Raw genomic sequence first — 13,410 nt, 5'->3', positions numbered from 1 at the left:
TTCACTATGAACTATAAACATTAATACAAAATATCAGTGATACAGGTAGAGTGGCCATAGAAAGTGAGAAACAAACATGGTAAGTTAATTATAGGAAATGAGTCATTTTTAAAATTTAAATTATTTGAGGCTGTGGAAAGTATTGGAATCTTAAATTTCATGTAATATTCCATTTTGATAAAGAATGTTCAAAAATTATAGCTGAATTACAGTTCAATTGTCTTACAGACAATTAATGCAAAAATTCTAAATAACAATACCAGCATCAGATCAAACCAGTTTTAGAGTAGGTCTTAGAAGATTTATTTAGGTAGAAATGAAAATATGATCAAATAAAAGGAAATATATGATGCTAATGGGTTACATTGACAAGTGTAATATTTTAAGACAGCATTACCACTTAGTTTTCATCTTTCTGTGACAATACCTTGAGAGCTAGCAGTTGTCTATTGATAGCCCTACCTTAGCTACATTGTAGGTTTTAAATTATATTCCCACTTCCTTGATTGCTAGGTTACTTTTTTTAAAAAAAGATTTATTTATTATGTATACAGTGTTGCACCTAGGTGTACACATGCAGGCCAGAAGAAGGCACCAGATCTTATTACAGATAGTCGTGAGCCACCATGTGGTTGCTGGGATTTGAACTCATGACCTCTGGATGAGCAGACAGTGCTCTTAACCTCTGAGCTATCTCTCCAGCCCCACTAGGTTACTTTTTATCAGGAGGTATTTTTAAAACACTTAGCTCATTTTTTAGCTATTTTAAAACTAAAAAAATTCTAATTATGATATTGTTACCAGAAAACAATATATTTTTTTAACAATATATTTTTTTAAATAAGCACAAATATTAGGATTCCTAATTTCTTATTTGGACATATTCATATGAACAAGACAGTATATGAATATAGAAAGACATTTTTAATATTTTTTATTTGTATATTTTTGGTGGGGTTATATTCTTATTCTGTAGCCCAAGCTGCCGTAGAACTATGTAACCCTGCCTGGTCTTGAACTCGTGACATTCATTCTACCCAAGCCCCCAAGTGCAACACCATACTTGGCTTAATGACCAACATCCTAAAATTTGTCTTTGTTTATTTGTCTAATTTTAGAAGTGAAAATTTGTAATTACCACTTACAGATGTGTGACTAGGTAAAACCTTAATATCATTCTGTATTTGTCTCATCATTATTTTGGTCAGCATTTAGTTATTAAGATTCCCCTATGTTGTGCATAATTGTAACTCAAGGTTGTCTTTCACTTGTACATAACATGGGTGACCGGATTATAGTATATTTATCACCTGTCTTGCTGTTGTATATTTGAGCTGTTCCTTGCTGAAATTTTCAAGTAAGGTTTTGTTCTGCACAAAGTCTGGAGTTGCTGTTTTCTTGTATGACTCTCTTCTACTGATTTCCTGAGTTCTTTATATATTCTAGATTCCCCTTCTATCTCGATTTTTATTTTGTCTTTTTATGTCCTGTATCATACGATAATTAGTAGGAGTGTGTCATCATATTTAATTTTCTTTCTGCCTTTTATAAATTTATTTCCTGAAGTAGATTTTTTATACATTATGTAGAAATAAAATTAAAAGTTTTCTTAAGGGAAATACATTTTTGGCTATATTTGTTGTATTTTCTTGTCTTTCCTCAGTGATTTGCCTTACCACCATTTGTATAATGAGTGTCTATTTTGTCTGTGTTTTTAGTTGATTTGGCAATTCCTGTATAAGCAAGGTATTTTCTTAAGTAAGTAAACATTTGTACTTATGTATGTAAGGGTAAATGATCCAGAATTTATGTTTTAATTTTTCTTTTCCTTGAATATCAATGTTTTCTCCACCATGTTAGATAAACTATGTTTTTTAAAAACATATATATATGTGTGCATATATATATATACATACATAAAACTTAGTTGTTAATGCATATATTTTAATGTCTGAAACTTTGTTCAAAGCAGCTGCTTATTTTGGCTTAGGTCTTGATGATGGCAGTCTATTAGAATTAAAAGCTAAAAGTAATAACAAAAATGTAGTATAAATTTTATAATACTCAAATTAATTAACCTGGAAAATCAAATCCAATCTTTATCCTGATTTCACGTTTGTACCATGATGTCTTATATACTATAGTTCTGTGTTAATTTAGCAGTTATTTATTACTGTAAATGTAAGCTAGTGAATCAAATCATATCCATTTTGGATCATTATTATAAATTTCATCAGTATTATAGATTTTAAATGCTTGACCTACTTGGGGTCATTTGTTTTGTTTTGCAGGGCTCTGAGTTAATGTTGTAACCATTTAAAGACGCGGCAGGCCAGTGGAGTAGTTTGGTTCCTTTTGGAAGAGGCGGTCAGATAGCACATATGTACAGTGCTACGCAGTGAGGGCTTAGGAGTTCTTCAGTCATTCATTACTAAAACCACGTCTGTTGACTTCAGCTTTTCCTCCACCCATTCTCAGTACCAAATATATTCTAGGGAATCAAAATGACCATTAATGTCAAAGTCAATTTTGAAAACGAACAGAAAAAGAAAAAACTAATAACATTGAGAAAAATGTGTACATTGCCTTAGGAACTGTGGTTTGAACCGATTGTTCCTGGGTGGAATGTCTATGTTACATGCACCAGACCTTAGCTGATGTTTACCTTAGCTACTCATTTGCCCCTCTGTCTTTTCAGGTGTCCAGAGCTTGTTCAACAGTATGTTTGTTAGAGAATTGACAAGTATTCTACTTACTGTTTCTTATAACGAAACAGTCTCTGACAGTTTAATCTGCCTCCATTCTTAGTCCTTTTGTGTTTCTAGAATGTTTACCTCTTTTGTTTTCCATTCTGTGTGTCTGTTTTGATTTTAAAATAAATCGTATGACCAGGTAGGTAAACACTGTTGTGTTGTTGATCTCGAATGAATGTTTAAGGATTTCTCCTCTTTGCTTGTTAGGAGTCTTAGGGGGTGGAGACGTGAGAAGTAGAGGGAAAGCCTTCAATAATAGGACTCGTTGCCATAGAGAGAGGAGTATGATGCCGTGATTTAGAGAACTACCACATAATGCGAGTTATTCGAAAGGGAATGATGCCGGGTTTTAGGGGAGTCATGCCTGTTCTCAGTAGTTGGAGTATGAAGACACATTACTAGGTTTTGTCCCTTTGATTGATTAATTCAAGAGTAGGTAGGTGTTTAAGATTGGAAGTCATAGGAGGCAGAGCCTGGAGGGGTAAGCAGTATTTCGGAAGTGATCTAGCTTTGTGCACTAAGGCCTGTTGTCAGGTTAGGAAGAGGAGGGAATGGGGTCAGTGGATACGCAGGTACTTAATAAAATGATGTATTAGAGATATATTTAATACAAGTGCAGTGATATATATATATATATATATATATATATATATATATTATATAGACATATGTTAACCAGGTTGTAGCTATTTTAGGAATGTGGTCAGAAGCATAGAGAAGGTCAGCACAGGGAATGTTAATGGATCGTACTCATTGGATGCACAGGAGCATGGATTTTTATGGAGAATCAGAAAAGCTAAAGGAATGGAAGGGTGATGATGCCTTTTGATGAAATTAAAATTCATGGAGAACTAAGGAGATCATACATACAGGGCTGTACAGAATAATAATTAGAACTGATTTACATGAATGTGGGAAGGAATACGTTTTATTGGTGATTTTTCTCAATTAAAAGAGAATTGTGACGGTTGGAGAGTGGACTGGGTTGCTAAGAGCACTTGCTATCCTGGAGAACCAGTGCTTGATTCCCAGCACCCAGTGGAGCAGCTCACAGTGGCCTGTACCTACGGTGCCAGGCAGTCTGACACTTGTTTCTTGCACATTCATATACTGATGCACATACACATAGATTAAATCTTTTAAACAAGAGGCTTTCAATCTATAGACTTGCTAATGTTTTCTTGAGAATACAGACAAGTTATTTAATGCCCTCTTATCATATTTGCAAGCTGAAGTTACTACTAACACCAAATCTGAGAAGTATTATGTTTGTATTAAATTGCATGCTTTAAAATTTCAACTGGGCTTCACTAGTTATCTCACTTTTACGTCCTCTACCCTCTTCTAAATTTGCCTCTTTTATCTCTACCTGCCAGTTTTTACTTTTCTTTCATCATGAAAATTGAGATAGTTGGCAGTAGTTTGTTTTTACATTTTTTTTTCAATCTAGATTTTTTTTTTTGGTAAACTTACATTTGCTATGTAACCAATTGCAGTAGTGTCTGTCGTCACCATTTAGACTAGAAACCAAAATGAGATTCTAAAAGCTTGGAAGAATTCTCCAAGGTCTGGAAAAATGTAGCTTTATAAATATTTTTTTAAAAGGATTTGTTATTATTTACTTTATATTCTAATTTAAAATTCTAATACCTAAAAAGGAGAAAGCTTTCTTAAGGACATAAAAGATGGATTACATGGGCCATAGAAAGAAACTTAGATTTGACTATATTGGTGTTTAAAATACATAGTATAAATTGTTCTTCATATAGGTACTTACTGAAATTTGACAGACTGGTGATTTCTTTTTAAACTTGATGAAATTAATCTTTTAAATTTTAAAGGAAGTACATTTTTGCTCCATTTTACTATTTTGCATCAAGTAAATTCCAATTTTTTTCTTATGTTACTTTAAGCCTAGATGTATTGGTTAGTTTTTTGTCAACTTCATACCATATAGAGACACCTGGAAAGAGAAACCTCCCTTGAGGAATTGTCTTCATGAGATTGACCTGTTGGCATGTGTATGGAACCTTTTCTTGAGATCTGTGATTGAAGTGTCCGTATGAAGCCCACTGTGGATGATGTGACCAATGGGCCAGTGAGTTGAATAAGAAAGCAGGCTGATCAAGCCACGGGGAGCAGTTCACTAAGCAGTGATCTTTCACAGTTTCTGATTCAACTCTGGCCTCCCTGGAGTTCTTTCCTTGGCTGCTTCTTCAGTGTCAGACTGTAATCTCTTCTTTCTAGTCACAGCAACAGAAAGACTGTAACCTCTTTTCTCCAGTCACAGCATCACTTGGACACTATACAAATACTTTAGTCATATTTATTGTATTCAGATATTGTTTTTTGTTCTGGCTAGGATTTAAATTTTAGTGTGTGTGTGTGTGTGTGTGTGTGTGTGTTCTCTGTGTGTGCATATGTAGCACTGTGTGTGCTGCAGTTCATGTGTAGAGGTTAAGCTAGTGGACCACTGTAGCAGACAGCACCCTTACCCACTGAACACATAGGACTTTTAAAAAAAATTATAGTTAAGAAGCATGTTTGATGGAATGGTAAGTGTTCTAGATGACTTATCAACTTTTGGATTTATAATTTTTTATTTGGAAGATCTTATATATGTTATATAAATTGTTTTCTCTTAAGTTAATTTTTTCATTAAAAGAATTGGCAGATTAGAGAGATGACTAAGAGGTTAAGATTTATGGCAGCCTTCCAGAGGACCCAGGTTAGATTCCCAGCACTCACATGTAGCTCACAACCATTTATCACTCTGTTTCCAAGATGATCTGATCCCTCTTAGGACCTCCATAGTCACCTGGCAAGTGGCACATAGATATATGTGAACAAGTAAGCACACACATAAAATATAAAAAAATGTGGCAAATATCACAATTGTTAGTAAGAATTAAGTTCAAAGATTGTTTTAAAAATTTTGATTTAGTTTTGTTTTGATCTTGAGATCAGATGTAGCTCAGGCTAGTCCTGAATTCTCTTGTTTCCACCTTCCAAATGCTGGGGTGACAAGTCTGTGGCCTCATGCCCATGTCACATATAACTGTAATAGTTTTGTTAGACAATTATAAAGTGTTGATGTAAGTCATTACTAGTTAGAAGAAGTCCATAATATAATAAAATGTGGAACTTTCTACATCAGGAAGAAAAAGGATTATTCTTTAATGGTTTTTGTCATGGATTAAACACTTTGTGTATTCTCATTTAGTGTTATGAAGAAACCAAAATTCAAAGAAAATGGTTAAGTTGTTTTATTCACAACTAGCAAGTGTGGCTGCTTGAGTCAGATCCAGGCTGGTTTGACTTTTAGATCATTTTGTTTTTGCAGATTTACTGTGCATCCCATGTATCTGCGGATGGAGTATGTGTGCCTGAATAATCATGACAGTGATGAAAGTTAATCTTTCAGGTCCTCAGTCAGATACCATCATGCCGTACACTTATTATTCTTCCCTTTTCTTTCTAAGCATTTCATGTTGGTCTGCCTACCTTTTCCTTATGAAAATGCTATGAGTCAGACGGAAAACATGAATGATCAGATATGATCACATAACTAAATATTACACATCACAAGCTAGCTTTTCTCCACCTCAGGTTTCTTATCTTGTATGAGCACTATTACTGGCTTATCATGCATTTCAAAAGTAAAATAATTCTTCATAAAATTAAAATTCTTAATTTTAATGAAACAGATGGTAGGCTTCATAGCATATTTCATTTATTTTTTAGAATAGGCAATTGATTTCAGGTCAGTTGATGGATTCCCTACTTTATACAGAAAATATCTCAGTAAAAGCCACTATGGAAACAGTTAAGAAATATTCAGCTAAGTCTGAGGTCTAAGTAAAGACTCACCACATGTGTTATAAATAGTCATGGGATGCTGCATTTTCAAGAGGTCTGGAGAGTGTTAATTTTTCCTGCAAAGATAGACTGGAAGGCAGAGGAAAACAGTGCCATGTTTGTGATGTGTGTGTAGCTGATTGCCTTCTCCTGTCAATGATTTAGTTCTGGTGAGTTTGGTAGATTAACAAACAAGTCATAGTAGCACCCATATAGCCACTAACAATTGTTGAGAACACAATGCTTGCAAAACACTGTACTTTGTTAAGCCGTGCTGGTAGAATGAAGTTTGTGAATGAGGTAGTCATGGAAGCTGCAGCTCCATTTGTGTTAATGCATTTTTAAATTTTATAAATTTAATCTCTCATTTCCTTGTAATAGTCATCAAGTGCTCTATACTGATTTTAAACTCTATTTCCTTATAATTCTTAACAAATGCTTTATTTCTCAACACTATTCTCAGGAATTAGTAAACTCTGTGTGATTTTTCAAGTGCCTTTTACTTTATGTATTTATAACAAATGTTAACCCAGTATAAATTGAATGTAGTCTTCAGTACAGCTGTGTAATATAGCCATTCTTTTCCTCATTGTATATATGTATTCTGTGAGTGTCATGGTTAAGTAACTTGTTCCTTGCTAGCCTATACATAGTTTTCAAATTGGAGCTAAAGAAGTTTTAAAATAGTGCTCTACAAACTGGAGTTCATGTAATCTAGGAAATGTGCAAGGTGTTGTAGATAACTTTGAAAATATATCAAATTTTTCATGTGTATTTTCATTTGTAAATACCTAAAAGATTAAAATCTAATATTTAATATACAGTAGATGCTGTCAGTATGTTACATGCATAGTAAATTACACAAATTATCCTGAATACATAATACTGGGCCATTTAAAAATTTAAAATAATAGTTTTTGTTTCCTGATTGGACATTTCACAAGCATGTAGGATGTATTTGATCTTCCCCACCCCAGATACCTACCTCCACTTCCTTTCAGAATCACCAACCTGTCTCCCTTCCAACTTCATGTTTCTTTTTTATTAGTTATGTTATTAGTAGCCACTGGAGTCCCATTAACACTGACCACATGTATATGAGTGTGGGATCATCCACTGTGCCAAGGTTAACTTACTAGTAGCCACGCCTACAAAGAAAATTGTTTAACTCTTCTTCATCAAGTGCCAACTGCCAATAACTCCTCAGGTAGCGTGATGTTTGTGAAGTCCTGCCTCAGTCTGTGCTGAAAATGTGGCTCTCTTGATCTTGTGCAGAAATATTCCAGGCCACCACAGCTGTTGAACTTGTGTGTGTATCAGGCATTTAAAATGTAATCATGAGAACCATTTTCTCGAACTATTTATTGTTCTTAAAAGCAAATGTGGCAGAAATAATATGTAGAAAACAGCATGATGTCAGGCTACACCACATTTTGTCAGCATAAGCTATTATAAGATGCCTAGAACATGGTTCTTAACAGACTGAGGAATTTGTTCAAATCCCATGGTGTGGAAGGATCACTATAGAGTTAAATAGCAGTGCTTTAGTGTTTGTAACACTTGGGCTGGTGGTATTTGTTGGGTTCAGTCTTAGTAAGAATAAGAACTGCATTTTACAAGTGACTGTAGTGCTAACTGCCAGAGGTAACTGCTAGGTATAAACTCTCAGTAAAACAATGCATTCTGGAAAATAATATAATTATTATGTTGGAGAGGTTTGTTTGATGATGAGAAAATGTGGTTTTGGTTTTCAGCATGACATCTGAATTGATTTATTTGTAGACAACCTATTGTTTTCAAATATACTGTAGTTTAAAGTTTATCTAAGTGCTATAGGATATCATTAATATAGTTAATTTGTTCTTGTAATTAAAGCGTTACATATAGAAGATAATATACCAACAACAATGGAAACAAGTAATACTTAATAGAGCCACTGTGAAGCCTTGTAGGAAGCTGGAAACAGCCCATGAGTTTTGTTTGTTCAGTTTCAGATGCACCAGTTATTTAGTGGGAAAAAAATGGAGAAACTATTAAACTTATGGCTGTTGTACATTTTTCTTTCACAGTATGACACGTTCTGTGATGACTGTATTATTTGTAGTGTCTGTACTGACCTTTCTATCATACATTAGGAAGAAATACACTTGATCTATTTTTTTTAAAAGAATTAGCACTAATGATGAGCAAGAAAGTAATTGATATTGAAAGTCCCATGGTATAGAGATAGCATTTCATATTGAATGATAATAATGATGAGATTTTGTTGACAAAACTATTATACTTGTAAAACAAATTTTTGTGTTTTTTAAACAAAACTGTATAAAATGCATCTGCATAGTTTTATAAAATTGGGACATAGATTTATAACTCGCTTTATAGTCTTGCAAATGCAGTCTTTAATACATTTTAAAATTTTGTTTAACATTTTTCTGAACTACATTTCACAGTATAAGACTCACTGACAACAAGAAAGTAACTTTACCAGTTTATTTCATGTAATTGGTGGCTGTGCTTGGAAACTGAGCATTGCGAATTAGTGAGTACAGCTGAAGTCTCTCTTCCTCTGTCTGGTCTGCTGGTTTGTGAGGCTTTCTCTGCAGCCTCTCCCGTGCTAATGACTACAGTTAATTTCACATGACACCATCCTTTCTTATGATGATCTCATAATATGTAGAACTAAACCAACATGCAACAGATGGCCCATTTTATTTAATTGAATTTCTGTTTTATTGTTTTTAGTGAAGGAAAACTTTTAAATTATTGATAAATTAAAAAATCTGAAATGTTATTCTTTTTTCATTTGAATGCTTAGTACTGCCTATTGGTAGCTTATAATGTATAGAGTATAGTAGTATATGTTTGTAAAATGTACCAATAACTGAGTATACTGGGGTGTGGGCTTCCTTCCATTAATTAGTGCCACTAGACCAATTTCAATAACTCAGAATGGAGGAACTTAAGAGTATTGAATTCAGTCGTTAGGCTGTTGGAGAGACGAGATGGCTGAATAGGTAGAGTGCTGCAGACTTGCTGGTCTGAGTTTGGATCCTCAGCCCTCATGTAAAAAAGCTGGGCAGGACAGCTGGGGGAGGGAACAGGTGGATTCTTCAACCTTGAGGACACAAGCCAGACAGAGAGTGAGCTTTAGGTTCAATGGGAAAACAAACATACAAGCAAGCAAACAACAAAACCAAGGAAACTTGCCAAAAAGGTAGTAATTTTACTTAGCATGAACATCCTCAGCTAAAACACGACAAGGATGTAGCCATCCAGAGTTTACCAGTTCTGCTTTTGAGCAGCAGCTGCCCCCCTAGTGAGTCTGAAGAGCCTAGGAACCCAGAGTTCTTTCTGTTAAGTGCCAAGTGGGCTGGGCTTTGCAGTCACTTGTGGGTGTTGCTGTTCTACAGTGCTACTCCCATTGCTGCCATCACTAGCAGCCCTGAAAACTACCTCCAAAGAGTTCCGTGTTGGAGAGGCAGATCAAGTATTATTGTTGAGACTATCAGTGCCAAAAAAGCAAATAAGAAAAACATTTTTTGTTCTCTTTAATAGTATGCCAGCAGGGCTCATTCTTGCAAAGCACTTCGGGAAATGTAGTTTTCAAGGTCATACAAGGGAAACCAGACCCATCCATTAGTAAGCAAGTAATTTTAGCTAATAAGCTTAAATCCTTAGCATTCACACAGCTCTGTCTAAAATGTCATGGAGCTAAAACTTAACTTTGGGTGGGCGAGGGATGGGAGGTCGGGTAAAGGGGATAACATTTGAAATGTAAATACATTACGTATTCAATAAAAAATAAAAACGGCTTTAAAACTAGTAGAAAATATTTAACAAAGTATGAAAGAATCTTAGCAGAATCTAATTGTAGGCAAGAACCAAAAGTTCAAAAATAATTTCACAGGACGAGTTACTGTTTTTAAAATTGGAGAATTGATTTCTCTAGAGCATAGGAGAGGTAACTCACTGGTGAAATTACACACTAATTCAGTTTTTGTCACTTTGCTTTACTGAAAGCTAGAGTTGATCAGGAACTACATAAAGGTATTACATTTCTTATTTACTTACAGCCAGCAACATTTCATTGGCCTTAGTCACAGTAACATTCCTTACTGATTTGACTCACCAGACGTACACATTGCTCATGACTTAACGGCTGTAAACATTTTGACTGTCACTCAAACTGCCGAAAACTGGTATATTATTTTGATATTTATTTGCTATTTGATTATTTGATATTCTGGTGACTTTAAAATCTGGCAAGATGACTCAGTAGGTAAATTGCTTGCTGCTGAGTCTGACCATCTGAGTTCATTCTCTGGCCAGTATGGTGGAAAGACAGTTGATTCTCAGAAGTTGTCTTTTTATTTCTCCATGTACACTGTGGTATGTGAGTATGCAAGTGCATGCATCACACACACAAATAATACATTTAAAAGGTAACAGTTGCAATAGCTAAAATACAGCAAATGAAAAAACAGACTTAAATTACATTAGGTAATGCTTAAATGACATCCAATGTTTTATAATGGCTACTACCTGATTGTAAGCACCTTAAAACTGCTAAAGCACAGATCAGTTGTTGAGTGAGATACCGAGACAATGGCATTTATTGGTGAAGGGATACTTGAATGGGAATTTTGAGTTTGTTAGGCAAAAGTCTTGTGAGTTTCAATAACATGTTAACCTGGTCAACTGTTTTATCACTATTTTATACCTTTATATAAAGAGGCATGTTCTAGAGTCCCAGATCATTCAACTTATAAATTAACTTCATAGTGACACCCCCCCCCCTTTCATGATATCCTAGTGAGTTCAGATTTCCTTACCAGCAATGTTATTTTCCTCCGTTACTGGCTGCTATCTGCTTGTCACAGTGCCTAGACACTTGCTTAGTGTTATTTGGCACAAGTTTAAGAGTTGGGAGTACTCTTTGCAATGTAGAAAGTTCAACTAATGATAAAATATCACTGGTTCAAACTAAAATCTTGGATCTTATTTAAAGTAATGATAAGTCTGAATTTATGGATATTCAGCAAGGCATAGAATATGTTTTGTACAGAATACTGTTAACTGAGAGATTAATTGACAAGGTGCTTAAAATTAAGAAAATGATGATTTTGGGATATCCATCATAATTAAAATGTAACAGTGTAATTTCATATTTTGATAAGAATCATCTAACAATATTGGATGTATTCTAAATATTTGATAATTAACTATCCTGTATTTGTTAATGATCAAAATTTTCTTTAGATTATTCTATAAAAAACGTTTCATATTACCATACATCTTTTAAAGGATATTACTGTAAGTACATAATTGTTAGAACTGACTGAATTTTGTTACACAAACATCATCAACAACAACAACAACAACAACAACAGCAGCAGCAACTGCTGTTCTTACTCATTTGGATCATTATAATGACTGGTTGCTTCAGAGGACTTAACTGGTTGCTATCAGGCTGACTCTATTGATAACTGGCTTCATTATTGCTAGTCAGGGTTTTACTGTGTTTCCAATTCTGAAAACTGACTCATGGTGTTTGTTTTCAAAGTGTCTGTCCTTCTGTCTTCTCCCCAACCCCTCTCTCTGTCCTTCTACCACTAAGCTACATTCACAGTCTTTGGAAGTTTATGTATGCATTTTTAAAAATTTTCTTATTTTATTTTTGCTTCTATTTGTCTGTGAACCACATGTGTGCCTGGTGCTCTTGTAGGCCAGAAAGGCATCAGATATCCTAGAATCAGAGTCTCGGATGATAGATGTGGGTGCTGGGGGTTAGATCTGGGTTTTCTGGAATTGCATCCAGTGCTCTTAACCTTTGAAATTATTTCATCATGCTTTCTGTAAATTTCACTTTGAGACATTTAGTAAGCTCTTCCTCACACACATGTAAAACAGGCATTGAAACCATCTAGAGAACATGCATACTTTCAAATCCTTTCCCCACTGTGACTATTCTTTGTCTAAAATGTCTTTGTAATCTTTGTAGTTGCTGTTTGAGAAAACTTTTAGAATTATTTTGTCAAGTCCTTTCTTTCTATACAGATTTATCCTCTTTTTCCCCTCTCTTCTTTTTCTTCCTCTGAGACTTTATTTTTTTACCTATAGGGTGGGGACTCATACAACTTTCGCTCTTGGAGAGATTAAGTGAGATAGTGCATGTAACACTAATTATAGGTCTAAGGCATATAGCAGTGATAACATTTACTCTAGAAGTGGATATCAGAAACTCTTGAGTTAAGATGCCCTTCATGTCTTTGTGTGGGTTTCATTTTTCCTAGTAAGTGTACAGCTGTACTTTACTGGTATATTTTATATATGCTATATATTTGAATAAATTATATGTGTGTTAAAACTTTAAAAATCAGCTAGCTGCTGGCTCTGTCCTAGATTGTTGTGGAGGGTGGACTAAGTAGGGAGCAAGAAGAGTTCACTCATACTCTGTGTTTAAAAGAATTTTCTAGACTCAGATATTATTGCAAATGAACTTAGTATGTATTTTTTATTACATTAGGTCAGCATTTCCATTGGTTTTTGTGATGAAAGTACTTTATTCCCTTCATTTTATGAAGATAGTCATATCATTTAAAGTAGACTTATAATGCTGTAATTTAGCATTGATCTCTGTAGTTATTGTGCTCCATGGTCTGCTGTCTTGTATTGCAAAGGGGAGATTGACTCATTTCCATACATGAGTCATCCTACATTAAAGGTACTTTTGATTTCTTTTACTCAAGATTTACTATTTCCTAGCCATTGTTCACTCCAGTAGTTACTCCTGGGAGTC

Source organism: Rattus norvegicus, chromosome 11 (genome assembly GCF_036323735.1).
Source record: "Rattus norvegicus strain BN/NHsdMcwi chromosome 11, GRCr8, whole genome shotgun sequence".
Taxonomy (NCBI): domain Eukaryota; kingdom Metazoa; phylum Chordata; class Mammalia; order Rodentia; family Muridae; genus Rattus; species Rattus norvegicus.
The sequence above is the reverse complement of the archived record's forward strand: the minus strand, read 5'-3'. Positions refer to the sequence as shown.